General features: G+C 49.4%; 1 pseudogene; it reads left to right on the top strand.

The window, feature by feature from the left end:
* The first annotated feature begins 278 nt into the window (after positions 1–278).
* Positions 279–454, top strand: LOC119375695 (U2 spliceosomal RNA; annotated as a pseudogene).
* The last annotated feature ends 11,849 nt before the right edge of the window (positions 455–12,303 follow it).

Here is a 12,303-nt window from a genome sequence, read left to right as displayed (position 1 = left end):
CGGCCTCGCGCGGCGTCTACCATGTCCACGTCGGCGCCGGTCGCCCACCTGGTGCATGATGAGAGTGTGCCGCGTATCGTGTCCGTCGTGTCTCTGACGTGTCATTGTGCTGTGAGTGCCGCCCGCACATTGTGGTGCTCCGAAGTCCTGTGTGTGCTCCGCTCAAGTGTGTTTCCGCTTACGTTCTTCCACGTGCTACGCCGACCCGTCGGTCCCAGACCGTCGTCGTTTCAAGCACCCCGTGAACAGTGCAGGCTGTTTCTCTAAGCCCCAGCGCACTTCCTTTAACATTCAATAAAAATCTGTTCTTATCAGCTTAATATCTGATACGGGTCCTATTTGGACCCAAGATATTAAACTTATTTTTGGAATGGGGCGGAGTGCTTGTAGCTTGCTTCACCTCCGCCACGGGTTGGCCCGGTATTGCACTATCTCCGGGATCGGCCCACTCACCCCCTCGGGTGTGAGAATATTGCAGTCTAAAATGAGTTGGAAGTGTGATTGTACTAATCGTGAAATGTATGCCTTGTCTGGGGATCTTTCCGCACGCTGGTCTTCACCCGCTCGCCCGCCCCGGCTGACGCGGTTTTTGCGTGCGCTCGCTCGCTCGCGCGCGCGGTGAATGTTTCGCTCTTCGTGCAGCTCGTTGTTGGTGCAAAAGCTATTTCGTAGTTTTATTTTGCAATAGGGAGCGGGTTGAGACGAGAGGACAACAATTTTGGCACTCTCGGTTTTTGAAAAGATTTGAAGATGTTGTGCACAATGGAGAGAAATAAACGTTTCGATTTTCGATTTTTCTTTTGCGTCTGTGTGTGTCCGTATGGTCAGCGCTCACATTTCAAGCAACACGCATACAGCTGCACACGCAAGGATACCCTTTTCGTAGCGTTGCGCTTGATGAAACCAAAGCAAACGACGGATGAACAAATATATGAAGCCCTGGAACATGTGTTGTCATCACCAGCGCAATGGCCGAGAGCACATGTTCATCGCGTATCGAAACGTGCGGTGGGTGCCAGCAACGAATCGCCGCTGCCGCTGGTGAAATCTGTGGCCCTAGTCGGCGGACACAAGAAAAGCACACGAACACGCGCACCCGGCGCTGCGCTTGGAACGAATTCTCGCTTGTCAGGGCACCACTGCACCAGGTGCGTGGTGCGACTTTCGTTGTTCCTTATTTTTGGAGGGAGACCCACCGCAGCAATGCCCGGCACAAACAGCGAAACAGCGTCAAGAAGAAGATGAAGAAGAAGATGAAGCACAACAAGCGGCACAAGCAGGGACTCCATCAGCAGTGCGTAGCTTGTTCGGTAAAAGCATCTGTCAAGTCAGGTAGGTGCAGGCTGCCACACGGTGCCGTTCATTTCATGAAGATCCTCTCGAAGCCCGCCCGTAACCACTCTATTCACAATTACCTCACCTGCATTCCACCAAAAGCCCAGGCGATCGCTTATCCACTGATTTCCGCGACCTTTTCCGCGCTGCTTGTGCGGCCTCATGCCTCGCTCGGACGCGGGAGCGCCGTGCCGGCGGCTCGTACACGCCACCATAGCACTCCTACCCCTCGGAATCAGCAAAACTTCGATATCGCGGACATTTCAAGCTCGGAGGCGTCGCTTGCGACTTAGGCAGTGTGTACACGTTCACTTCGCACAGTGAAATGCCGTAAAATGAGCTTCACGACCCCACTCGTTAACGAATTCGCTGTGGTGGTGTTTCACGAAGTGCCGTGCACACCTCTGAAATTTAAACTATTCCCGTGAGCACGGCACACCACGTTCCATTACCGCGCACCACGCCACCCCCGTTCACCGGCAGCACAAAATACGCTGGTGACATGACGCACGGCTTCATGGGTCGGCCTCGCCGCAGGTCTTTCCTTGCCTGAGGAACGGCTCGCAGGCTGCGGCGGAGCCGTGTCCGTCACGTCGGAACTGACAAAGGCGGTTTCAAGGCATGCATGGACTACGCTGATGCCGTCGGCACGTCCTCTTGGCGATGCTTGACGTCGACGTTCCGGGGGCGTTGGGCAGCCAGCGTACCGCGGCAGAAGCCATGTTGGATGTGTGACGTAATAGATTTCTTTTTCCGGGGAAAAAAGGGGGGGAGGTGCTGTTGGTCACATTTTGGTGCCATGGCTGACCACGAGCATTACAAGTAAACATGATGTTCGTGAAAAAGAAGTGCTGGCTCGTGTTCTGCGTGTCGTGTGGTATAGGCTTCCCAAGCAACGCTCAGCGGCGCTGCTGCTCTTCACAGGCAGCGCCATCTCGGGCAGAAAAAGAGAAACTGGGGTGTTAGCAGCGCGCGTTTTCCCTTCTCTTCACCGCGTTGCTGCTCGCTTCTGTGCACGTGCAGAACTCTCGCGGTGCACTTCCGGCGCCTCGCAATGTACCGCTTGCAGTGCGGCTTCAAAAGGATTTTCAAGCTGGACTGGCACTTCCGAAAAGCGAACTTGATCAAATGAGAAAGGCTCGTCACTCACGTTAACGGTGAAGAGCAGACGATCGACGACAACCACGCCCGACTGAAAGCGAAATGCATTTCCCAAGTCGCGATTACACCGTGCAGGACGTATACCTCGAGGTAAGACTCATTCTGTCATGTCAAAGATGAAAATTGTTCCACATGCACTCCGAAATGAAGCCGTACACGCTATCGATGTCTTGCGGCGTAGACTACGAATAAAAAGAAGTCACAGCTTCGCCGCAAGGGCGAAGCAATGAATGCGATAGCAAGAAACTAATGTTATACGAAGTGAGGCTCGCCAATGGATACTCTCAGTTTGAACAGCGCTCCTGTTGCAAAGGCGGCCAAAGCAGCGAAGGAAACTAGAATGCTTCAAGTGTCGAGCTGTGACACTTGATAGTTCGCGCTCATCTTCTGTTTGTTCGTTTAGCGGCGTCCCTTGAGCTCGAATGACTTTCGTACGCTCCCTAACATGAGCGCGGACATCACGGTGAAAGCGTGAAACATCCCTCTTCCCCTCAGCACAAGAAAACCGCGCGAGCAGACAGCGGAAGGGCAAGGTTCTCCCTGCGCAAACATAACAAGAAGCGAGCGCGCTCGCCGACGACTTTTAAATCCTCCCGTCGCGCTCCTAACGCCATCTCGCTGGTAATGAAGAAATGCTTATAAGCGCCTGGCGTCTCTGAGTCCGTCCAGCGGTAAATGGTGTGTATATAACGCTCGTCGTTAGCTACGAGGCGGATCTGCGTTTCGTGGCCTAGTGGATAGAGCCACTCGCTGCGGAGCAAGAGGTCCCTGGTTCGATTCCGCGCTTCGGAAGCATTTTTCTGAATTATTTTTCTTTGGGGCTTTTATATATATATATACATACTTATACACAGTGGACTTGGCGGCACCGACCAGGCAGCGATGCTTATTCCTGCTCTTTTTGTTGTGCAGATCGCGCTGTGGCCTAAATGCCTCTTGACCGGGGTACCTACGCATTTGCACGCAAACGGATCGACGCCAGTGACCAACGTAGAAAGAACATCATGGACCGAACCCATTCCCGTGCCGACCAGCTTCTACGCACCTCAACAGCGCAACTACCACATCACAGATGCGACAACACTGACGCCAGCAAGCTGCGGACAGCATAAAAGCCTAGCCCATGACCCGAAGCACTTCAGTGGACTTGGCGGCACCGACCAGACAGCGATGCTTATTCCTGCTCTTTTTGTTGTGCAGGTTAGTGATGATTACTCTGTTACCTCAGTAAGAGATGACGATGTAACCCTTATGGTGCTGCCGAGTCCACGCTTCCTTGTTTCATTGATTGCTGATTGCTATCATGTGTGTAAACTTTTGTTACTAACATCGGGTGATGTTGAGCTTAATCCTGGTCCGAGTTCTGATTCGGAATCCGATACGCGTCCTAACAGTGATATTTTAAAAAATACTCAAAGAACAAACTAAAACAAATAAAACGTTAAAGGAACTAATGACTAACTTAAAGAAGGTAGAAAGAACTGTGGATAATATGGAAACCAGGCTTGCTAAAATCGAAAACGATATGGAACGACTTAAACACTGCGAAGAAAGATTGGCCGAGTATGAAAGTAACTACGACACCACGAAAGGTGAAATCGAAAACCTTGCACTGAAACTGGATGATTTAGAAAACAGGAGTAGACGCAATAACCTGATCATTTATGGTGTTACGGAAGAGCCTAACGAAAATGCCAACGTACTGGAACAGAAAGTGAAGGAAGACGTTCTGAAGCGCACACTCGGCCTCGAAGTTAAAACCATCGAAAGAATTCATAGGATAGGCACCCGTAAAAATGACCGAGAAAGACCAATCATTCTGCGTTTGTATGACTATAGCGAAAAAAACAAAATCCTGTCTAGCTGTTACAAACTCAAGGGTACGCCCCTATCCATTTCCGAGGATTTTTCTAAAAGAGTAAGAGACATGCGCGCGCACTTATGGCACTCAGCAGCAAGCGAAAGGGCTAAGGGAGCAAAAGCGGTAAACTGAAAGTCGATGGGAAGATTTATATATGAGACCCGGTAAAGAATGCTAGAACAGACATATCTCAGAAAGCAGGCCCACCGCGAAACATCCCGTCAACTTCAACTGCGCATAATAAGCCTACAAATAAGAAGAAATCCAAATGACAGCCATGTACTAAAACACTTAGAATTCTTTCCTTTAATGCCAGAAGTGTGCAAAACAAATTTGATCAATTAGAGAGCCTCATCCTGTCCTACGAACCTCACGTTCTAATAATAACAGAAACTTGGCTCCACTCTGGAGTACGTGACTCAGAAGTTGTCCCTAATACATACAGATTGTTCCGTAGGGACTGAGAGTCAAGAGGCGGCGGTGTAGCGGTAGCAATTAAAAAGAATATCAGATCCTTAGAACTCGATGGCATTCCTGACCATGAAAGCATTTGGTGTAAGTTAACATATTGCAATAAAAGTATAGCCATAGGAGGGATATATAGGCCTCCAAACGCGGCACCTGACTACATCGAAGTGATTCACGATCATCTTTCAAAGCATACAAACTCCAAGTCAAAAATAATTCTTGCCGGGGACTTTAACCTTCCCGGAATAAACTGGAGCAATAATTCACATGATGGTCGTGACGTCACGAGTTCAGAATTGCTTCTTGACGTGGCTTTCGCGTTTTCACTGAATCAACTAGTGACTGATAACACTAGGATCACTTCAACGTCGTCGTCTTTGCTTGACCTAGCGTTTGTAAGTGGCACATTAGAAGGTTCTTCTGTGTCCATCGATAATGGCATTTCAGACCACAAAGTGATTTCTTTAACTTGTCCCATTACTTACACGCGGAAATACAAAAAGCCACTATCTACTTACTTTAAAGATTACACCCGTGCAAATGATCCTGCTGTACTACGTTTCCTAAAAACACAGTTCTGTGAATTCACCGAGCTAACAGATGTGGAAGAACTCTGGACACGTTTTAAAAATATTGTCAACTATTGCGAACATACCTTCATTCCGAATAAAAAGAAACGCATCAACCGAGAATACCCTTGGATAACTCGTGAAATAATTCAACTGAAAAGAAAAATAAAACGACGGCGGAAAAAGGGAAACAAGAGCAACGCATCCGATCTTATCGGTGCCTTGAAACACAAAATGTTTGAAGCAAAAGCTCATTTCTTTAACACTACGTTACCATCATTTATGACCCACAGTCCCCACAAATTCTGGCGATACTTGTCAGATGAACGAGATTCAATCTCGCAAATTAAGTATTCAGAACAAGTTATTAGGAAACCAGAACAAATCGCTAATGAAATGAATAAGTTCTTCCAATCAGTTTTTACGAAACATGCCACTAACGCGGTACTACCCCCCTATGTTGTGAAAGTACCCATGGAAGAATTAATTGTAACTGAAGAAGGCATACTTGCTCTGCTACTCAAGCTTAATCTGAAAAAATCCACTGGTCCCGATAAAATTACTAACTCATTTTTATGCCGGTATGCGCAATGGACATCTAAATATCTTTTTAAAATATACACGTTATCTCTACACACTTCGGAATTACCAGACGACTGGCGCAACGCTACAGTAGTCCCAATACACAAATCAGGCTCAAAGCTAGAAATAAGCAACTACCGCCCAGTGTCGCTTACGAGCTCGTGCTGTAAAATATTAGAACATATAATTTTCAAGTCCATAATAACTCATATAGAAACAAATGAGCTCATTTACAAACATCAACATGGTTTTAGATCAGGTCTCTTAACTACAACCCAATTAGCTGAATTAACTCACGACATAGCCAATGCAATTAACGAGAACAGTCAGTTAGATGCCGTTTTCTTAGACTTTTCTAAAGCGTTTGACGTTGTTCCACACAAGGATTTAATAACAAAGCTATCGGCCTTTGGTATTGATGATAAAATAGTAGCCTGGATTAACAGTTTTTTAACTAAACGGAAACAGAGGGTAACAATCGACAACCATCTATCGCAACCGCTTGACGTTTACTCTGGAGTACCTCAGGGATCGGTTCTTGCTCCACTTTTGCTTTAATGTGTATTAACGACATTCAGTTTTGTGTTAATAACCCTGTTCAAATGCGACTATTCGCCGACGACTGTGTCGTGTACACAGTCGTACACAATTCAGACGATCAAGTTAATCTGAACAATTCATTGCAAATGATTTATTCCTGGTGCAATACCTGGGGCATGAAATTAAACACAACCAAAACTCATTTCATTTCATTCACAAATAAGACCAATCCCCTTAACTTTACATATACTACAGGAAACACAAATATCGACAAAAGTGACCAAGTAAAATACTTAGGCGTTACTCTCTCATCGAACCTCAACTGGGAACCACATGTTTTAGCCATATGTAGTAAAGCCGAGAGGAAGCTATCCTTCCTGAGGAGAAAATTGCGCACTGCACCACCACACCTTAAACTTAATACATACAAAACACTAATTATACCATGTTTAGAGTACGCCGGTCTCATCTGGAGTCCACATCAAAAGCATCTCATTAATAAAATAGAAAGAATACAAAAGCTGACAGTTAGATTTGTATATTCTGACTTCTCGAGGCAATCCAGTTCTGCAGGCTTGCTCGCAAGGGCAAATTTAAAACCTCTTTGGCATCGCAGAATTATCTCGCGACTAAAATTTCTTTACCAATTGTATCATGGTCAATTCCGCATATCACGATCTCATTACCTGCTAGACCCGCCTAAACACTCATTGCGACTGAACCATTCCAAGTCAATCCACCAACCTTTCAGTCGTGTTAACGCTCACAAACATTCCCTTTTTCCGTCAGCTATCCATCATTGGAATCAACTAGATAACAATATTGTGTGCTGTAACACCATTCAATCTTTTATGACCATAATACAGTGTGTCGAGTTTGAATTGTTATCTGTTGGCATTGCACTTTCTTGTTATTTCGTTATGTATTTTCTTTCGATGTTTAGTTTGTATTCTTGTATCCACTCCTGCATGGGCCGTGAAAAGCCTGCAGTATGTTAAAAAAAAAAAAACGCAAGGCCTGCGCCGAAACCGCAGCACAGTCACAGCGAAAGCTGGAAGAGCGGCGTTTCTAGAGCCCGTTAAGCTCTCTTGGGGCCACAATACAAGTACACTAGAAATGTACCCACTACGCCTTAAATCATAATTTTTGTGAAGTTAGGAAGCACCTACTAAGCCATTATTCGTCATTGTGCGGAGAAGCGAGGCGACTGATGACGATGAAGAATTATGGCTCAACCCTTTGTAATGGGTTGGAATCTTTAAACGGCCCACCAGTTATGTAATTTGCATTGGTTGACGCCCGGTCGCTATTTCCCTCTCCCGTCATGCTGTATAACATACGTTGACGTGGGAGAGAGACGGGGGGGGGCGAAGAACTTTACTGAGACTCCGAGGAAATGGATCATGCGCTTATGGGCTTCCTTGGCAACCAATACAAGTGCACTCTCGAGGAACCCACTACGCTGTAAATCATTGTAATTTTACTGAGACCCCGAGGAAGTGGATCATGCGCTTATGGGCTTCCTTGGCAACCAATACAAGTGCGCTTGCGAGGAATCCACTACGCTTTAAATCATTGTAATTTTTGAGAAGTAGGGCAGCAGGCACTGTGCCATTTTTCGTCGTTCTACGGAAAGAGTTGGTACCTGCTAAACCCATGTAAGGCATTATGCGCGCTTTGTTGATGCTGTGCCTGATGACGACGAAGAATTATGGCAGAGTCCTTTGTAATGGGTTGGAAGCATTCAACAACCTACTCGTTGCGCAATTCGCATTGTGTGACGCCTGTTTACAGCATTCGCGTTGTGCGACGCATGGTGCTTATTTTACTCTTCTACCACGCTACATTGCATATGCTAATGTGGTTCCTTCCCGACATGAAGCCTGTATAGGACCTTTTTGCAAAGCAGTTTCAAGCACCGGCATGGCTCAGAGGTTGAATACTGGGCTCCCACGCAGAGGGCCCAGGTTCGAACCTCGTTCCATCCTGGAATTTTTTCTTATTTAGTTTTTTTTCTTATTTCGAGCGATACTGGTTACGGACACCGGCGGCGGCGGCGGCGGACAACTACGGCGCCAAAAACGGCCGGTGAAATGATCTCATAACAGCTTTCGCTGTAAAAATATACGGTGCATGACGGCGACGGCAAAATTCAGCCGAGACTGTCCATATAATTGCTATCGCAATAACATGATTGTTGTTTTGATATGGCATGCTTACAGTAGCAGCCGTGTACTTTCGTGAACAAACGTTTGCGGCGTGCGAAAAAAAGCTAGCTGTGAAGCTAGCTGAGCTTCAACCACTGCGAAGCAAGATGAACTGCTCGCCCCGTTTTTTCAGCTCTCGCGTCATGCTTGCAGTCTCTTTTTATGATATCGACTTGACAGGCGTATAAAACCTGTTGCGTGAACGCGGCTAGAAAATCGCACAAAGTCAGAAGGTGGTTACTTCAAGGTTGAAATTGCAAAGCATGTATTAAGTGTCAGTTATATTTAGCGGCTTAAATATATATCACCCCAATCAAGTGACAAAAACAAAGCAAACCTACAGATCGATGTCAAAGCTTGCTGAAAATGCACGGACGTCCGTTGCGGCGTGATAAAGCAGCCTTCCCGACGCGTGAAATGCAGGCGCCGAACTTCTGACAATGTGCGGAGTTTAGTTGAATTCAACCAACCGCGCAACGCTAACGGTATAACGCGAATGTGAACGTTCAACAACGACGGGTAGGTCTCACGAGCACGGGGAATGAAAACACCAAGTTGCTTCACCTACAGCCGTAACTGGACTTTAACAATGAGAGAGGACAGCGAGTAATCATTACTGTAGTCGCCACGTGCATGCGCCCCGTTATTTACCGATTCAGGTAGTCGGAACGAACGAAAGCGATGAACTCAGACAGCCAAAATAGAAGGCGAGACGGCGCTGTCAGCTATCCACGCTTGCCGCCTTTATTTCTCGTGCGACACGCCCGCGAACCGATACAGTTTAACACGTGAATCGTGTGCCTTGTCTGCACTGTTGTGGCTGGCCACTAAACCGCAATACTTCGGACCACGCTTGCGCTTCCGCGGGGTCGCTTCTGCCATCGTGGAAATGCGCAGCTTCGCACAGGAAGCCTTTCGGTTCAACGTACGCAGCTGACGGCCTCCCAGTTACCCGCACCGAGAGAAGAACGCGTGCGCACGTGCGCTACCGCTACCGTGAAAGGGGCTGGGTCGGCCGCGCAGAAGGTTCAGAGCTTTCCGACAGAGCCGCAGCGCGGCTGGCGTGGCGCTGTCGTCGCGCCGCAAACTTGAGCTTGTGTTCCCTTATCACGCTGCGACCGGCGTCGTGCGTGACGTCAGCGCGCGAGCGAGAGTACGTCCACTCCCGTTTTTTTTTCGAGGCTTTGCAAAAGCAAGTTGATGGTTTTAGAATTCTTTTGCGCAGGCAAGGAATTTTTGTGGCGATTGGAGTAACAGCAATGCAGTGTTGCACGCCAAACCGTGCTCGTTGCACACGGCCACTTTGCAGTGCTCGGGCGGGTGAATTTCTTTGCTGTTATTTACCTGGTGGTTTGCCGGACCTCTTAATATGGTCTGAAATGTTCCACTCCAATTAAGGACAATTAATTCGTTATCACTTCTCGGCCTTTTGGCTAAGATCAAAGTGTCGAGACAGCTGCTTTTTCTACGAGTCGCCAAGCCTCTCCTTCTGAACTCCAAAGCCAGACGACGTCACCCCCCCTCCCCCGGAGCGCTGTTGTTCCTGCCTGCAGCTCCCGGTCCCTGGTCTCGGGCCCTCCCGCCCGGTGACCTCCCCATGCCTGGAGGCGCGTGGGTCCAGGACTTCGCCTGCTGCCCCGGAGGCCCCCGCCTTACCGCCCGACGCCATCCATCAGCCCACGGACCCGGCCCCTGCTGAGCAGTCCGTCTACCAGGGCGCAGCGAAAGCTGCGCAACACCAGTTTACCAGTCACGCCCCCCCCCGTTGGCCTGGCGGAGCAACCGGCTACGCCCACCACAATGGCGGCGCATGTTAACGCCCCGGTGAGGGAGAATTGTTTCTTTTTCAATGCCCCGGAAGGGGACGTCTCGATAGATGATTTAATCGACGCAGTCGAGCTCACCGCGGGCGAGGACAGCGTAATGGTCCTCCAGCATATGGGAGGTTCTAAGTTTCTAGTTTGCACACGTACGGCCAGCCAGGCCACAAAGCTAATGGTTGACGAAGGCTTCCTGCTAAAGGGAGCTCGAGTAGCGGTGGAAGCCGTGGGACCACCAATCACGTTTGTCAACGTGTTCCGGTACCCCGCGTACCTTCCCGACGACCCTCTGACGAACGCGCTCTCGCAGTACGGGAAAATTAAAAGTGTCGCACTCGCGACGATGCCTAACCGACAAAACAAGTTAAACGGCGTTCGCGTCGTCAGAATGGAAATGGCGAAACCGGTGCCCAATTTCACGAACATCGCTGGGCACCGAGTGATGTTTGAGTACAGGGGGATGAAGCGAGTGTGCGCGCGGTGCGGGGAAGTGGGCCACATGGCGTCAGCGTGCACTGTCCCATACTGCAAACGTTGCGGCACGTTTGGCCACGAGACGGAAGGCTGCGAAGAAGTATGCAAACGGTGCGGTGGCCACCACGGGACACGTGACTGTTTCCGCCGGCGTTCGTACGCGTCAGCCGCTCGCGGTGTATCATCCGCACAAGAGCCAGGCACGGATAGCGACCTCGCAGGAGGCTCCGCCTCGACCAGGGCATCGACGTCAGCCCTGCGCCTTCAGGTGCTCACTTCAAGACCCAAACCCCTGGCCCACAAGAGACCACCCCCAAACTACTGGGACGGTGAAACGGAGGCGGAACGAACCGGTGAAAGTGCTGAAGCGTCCACGTCCGCCAGTCACGCGGAGGAACGCATCAGCGAGGACGTCACGCACACCCTGACCTCCGACAGCGACACGAGCGACCTCGAAACGGTATCCGAACACACGGCGCCCGCCGCGTCGCCTGGACCACTCCCGAGCACGGAAGATCAGCCCCCCGCCACCAAGTGCGATGGTTCCATCTAGCGTCGCAACCGCGGCAAGCGAGAAGGGGAGCCCCGACGACGCGAAAGTCCAGAACGAACCAGGCGTTGATGACGAGCAGAAGTCCAGCGATTCTGCCCGTGAGCTTAACCCGGAGGACTCTCCCATAGTCAGCCGCGGTTATTATGCCCTCCCCAACGACAACGCCCCTGCCGCAACAGCGTCGGGATTGCGCTCAGCCTCCCAAACGTCGAGGAGCAGCAGGAAGGGGGACGCGTCCGCGAAGCCGAACACGTTAAGGACGAGTTCCGTGTTTCACAACCGTCCCTCGATGAGACAGCCGTACTCACTTCGTGTGAGGGGCCTAGCTGAAGAAATAGGTGTGCCACTCCTCGAACACTGTCTAATGGCTCCCGCTGCCTATCTCCCGCCGTGGCAGTGGCAGCTTATAGATTGCGATGTTTCTTTCGTCGAAGTTACCAAGCACGCGCCACTTGCACATATCCGTACACACTTCCTCGAATTACAATACAAGTACCCACACCCTGAATTCTTTACAGATGCCTCAAAGTCTAACATTTCTGTGTCGTGCGCAGCCGTTGGTCCATCCTTTTCCGATTCCGGTATTCTGCACCCTGATTCCAGTATCTTCACGGCAGAGGCTTACGCGATACTTGCGGCAGTTAAACACATAAAGCAATTAAAACTACAAAAGGCAGTGATATACACGGATTCATTAAGCGTAGTGAAAGCTTTAAAAACTGTGACAAAACAC

The sequence above is a fragment of the Rhipicephalus sanguineus genome, chromosome 11 (genome assembly GCF_013339695.2).
Source record: "Rhipicephalus sanguineus isolate Rsan-2018 chromosome 11, BIME_Rsan_1.4, whole genome shotgun sequence".
In the NCBI taxonomy this organism is placed as follows: Eukaryota; Metazoa; Arthropoda; class Arachnida; order Ixodida; family Ixodidae; genus Rhipicephalus; species Rhipicephalus sanguineus.
Note: the sequence above shows the minus strand (reverse complement) of the source record. Positions and strands in the feature narration are given on the sequence as shown.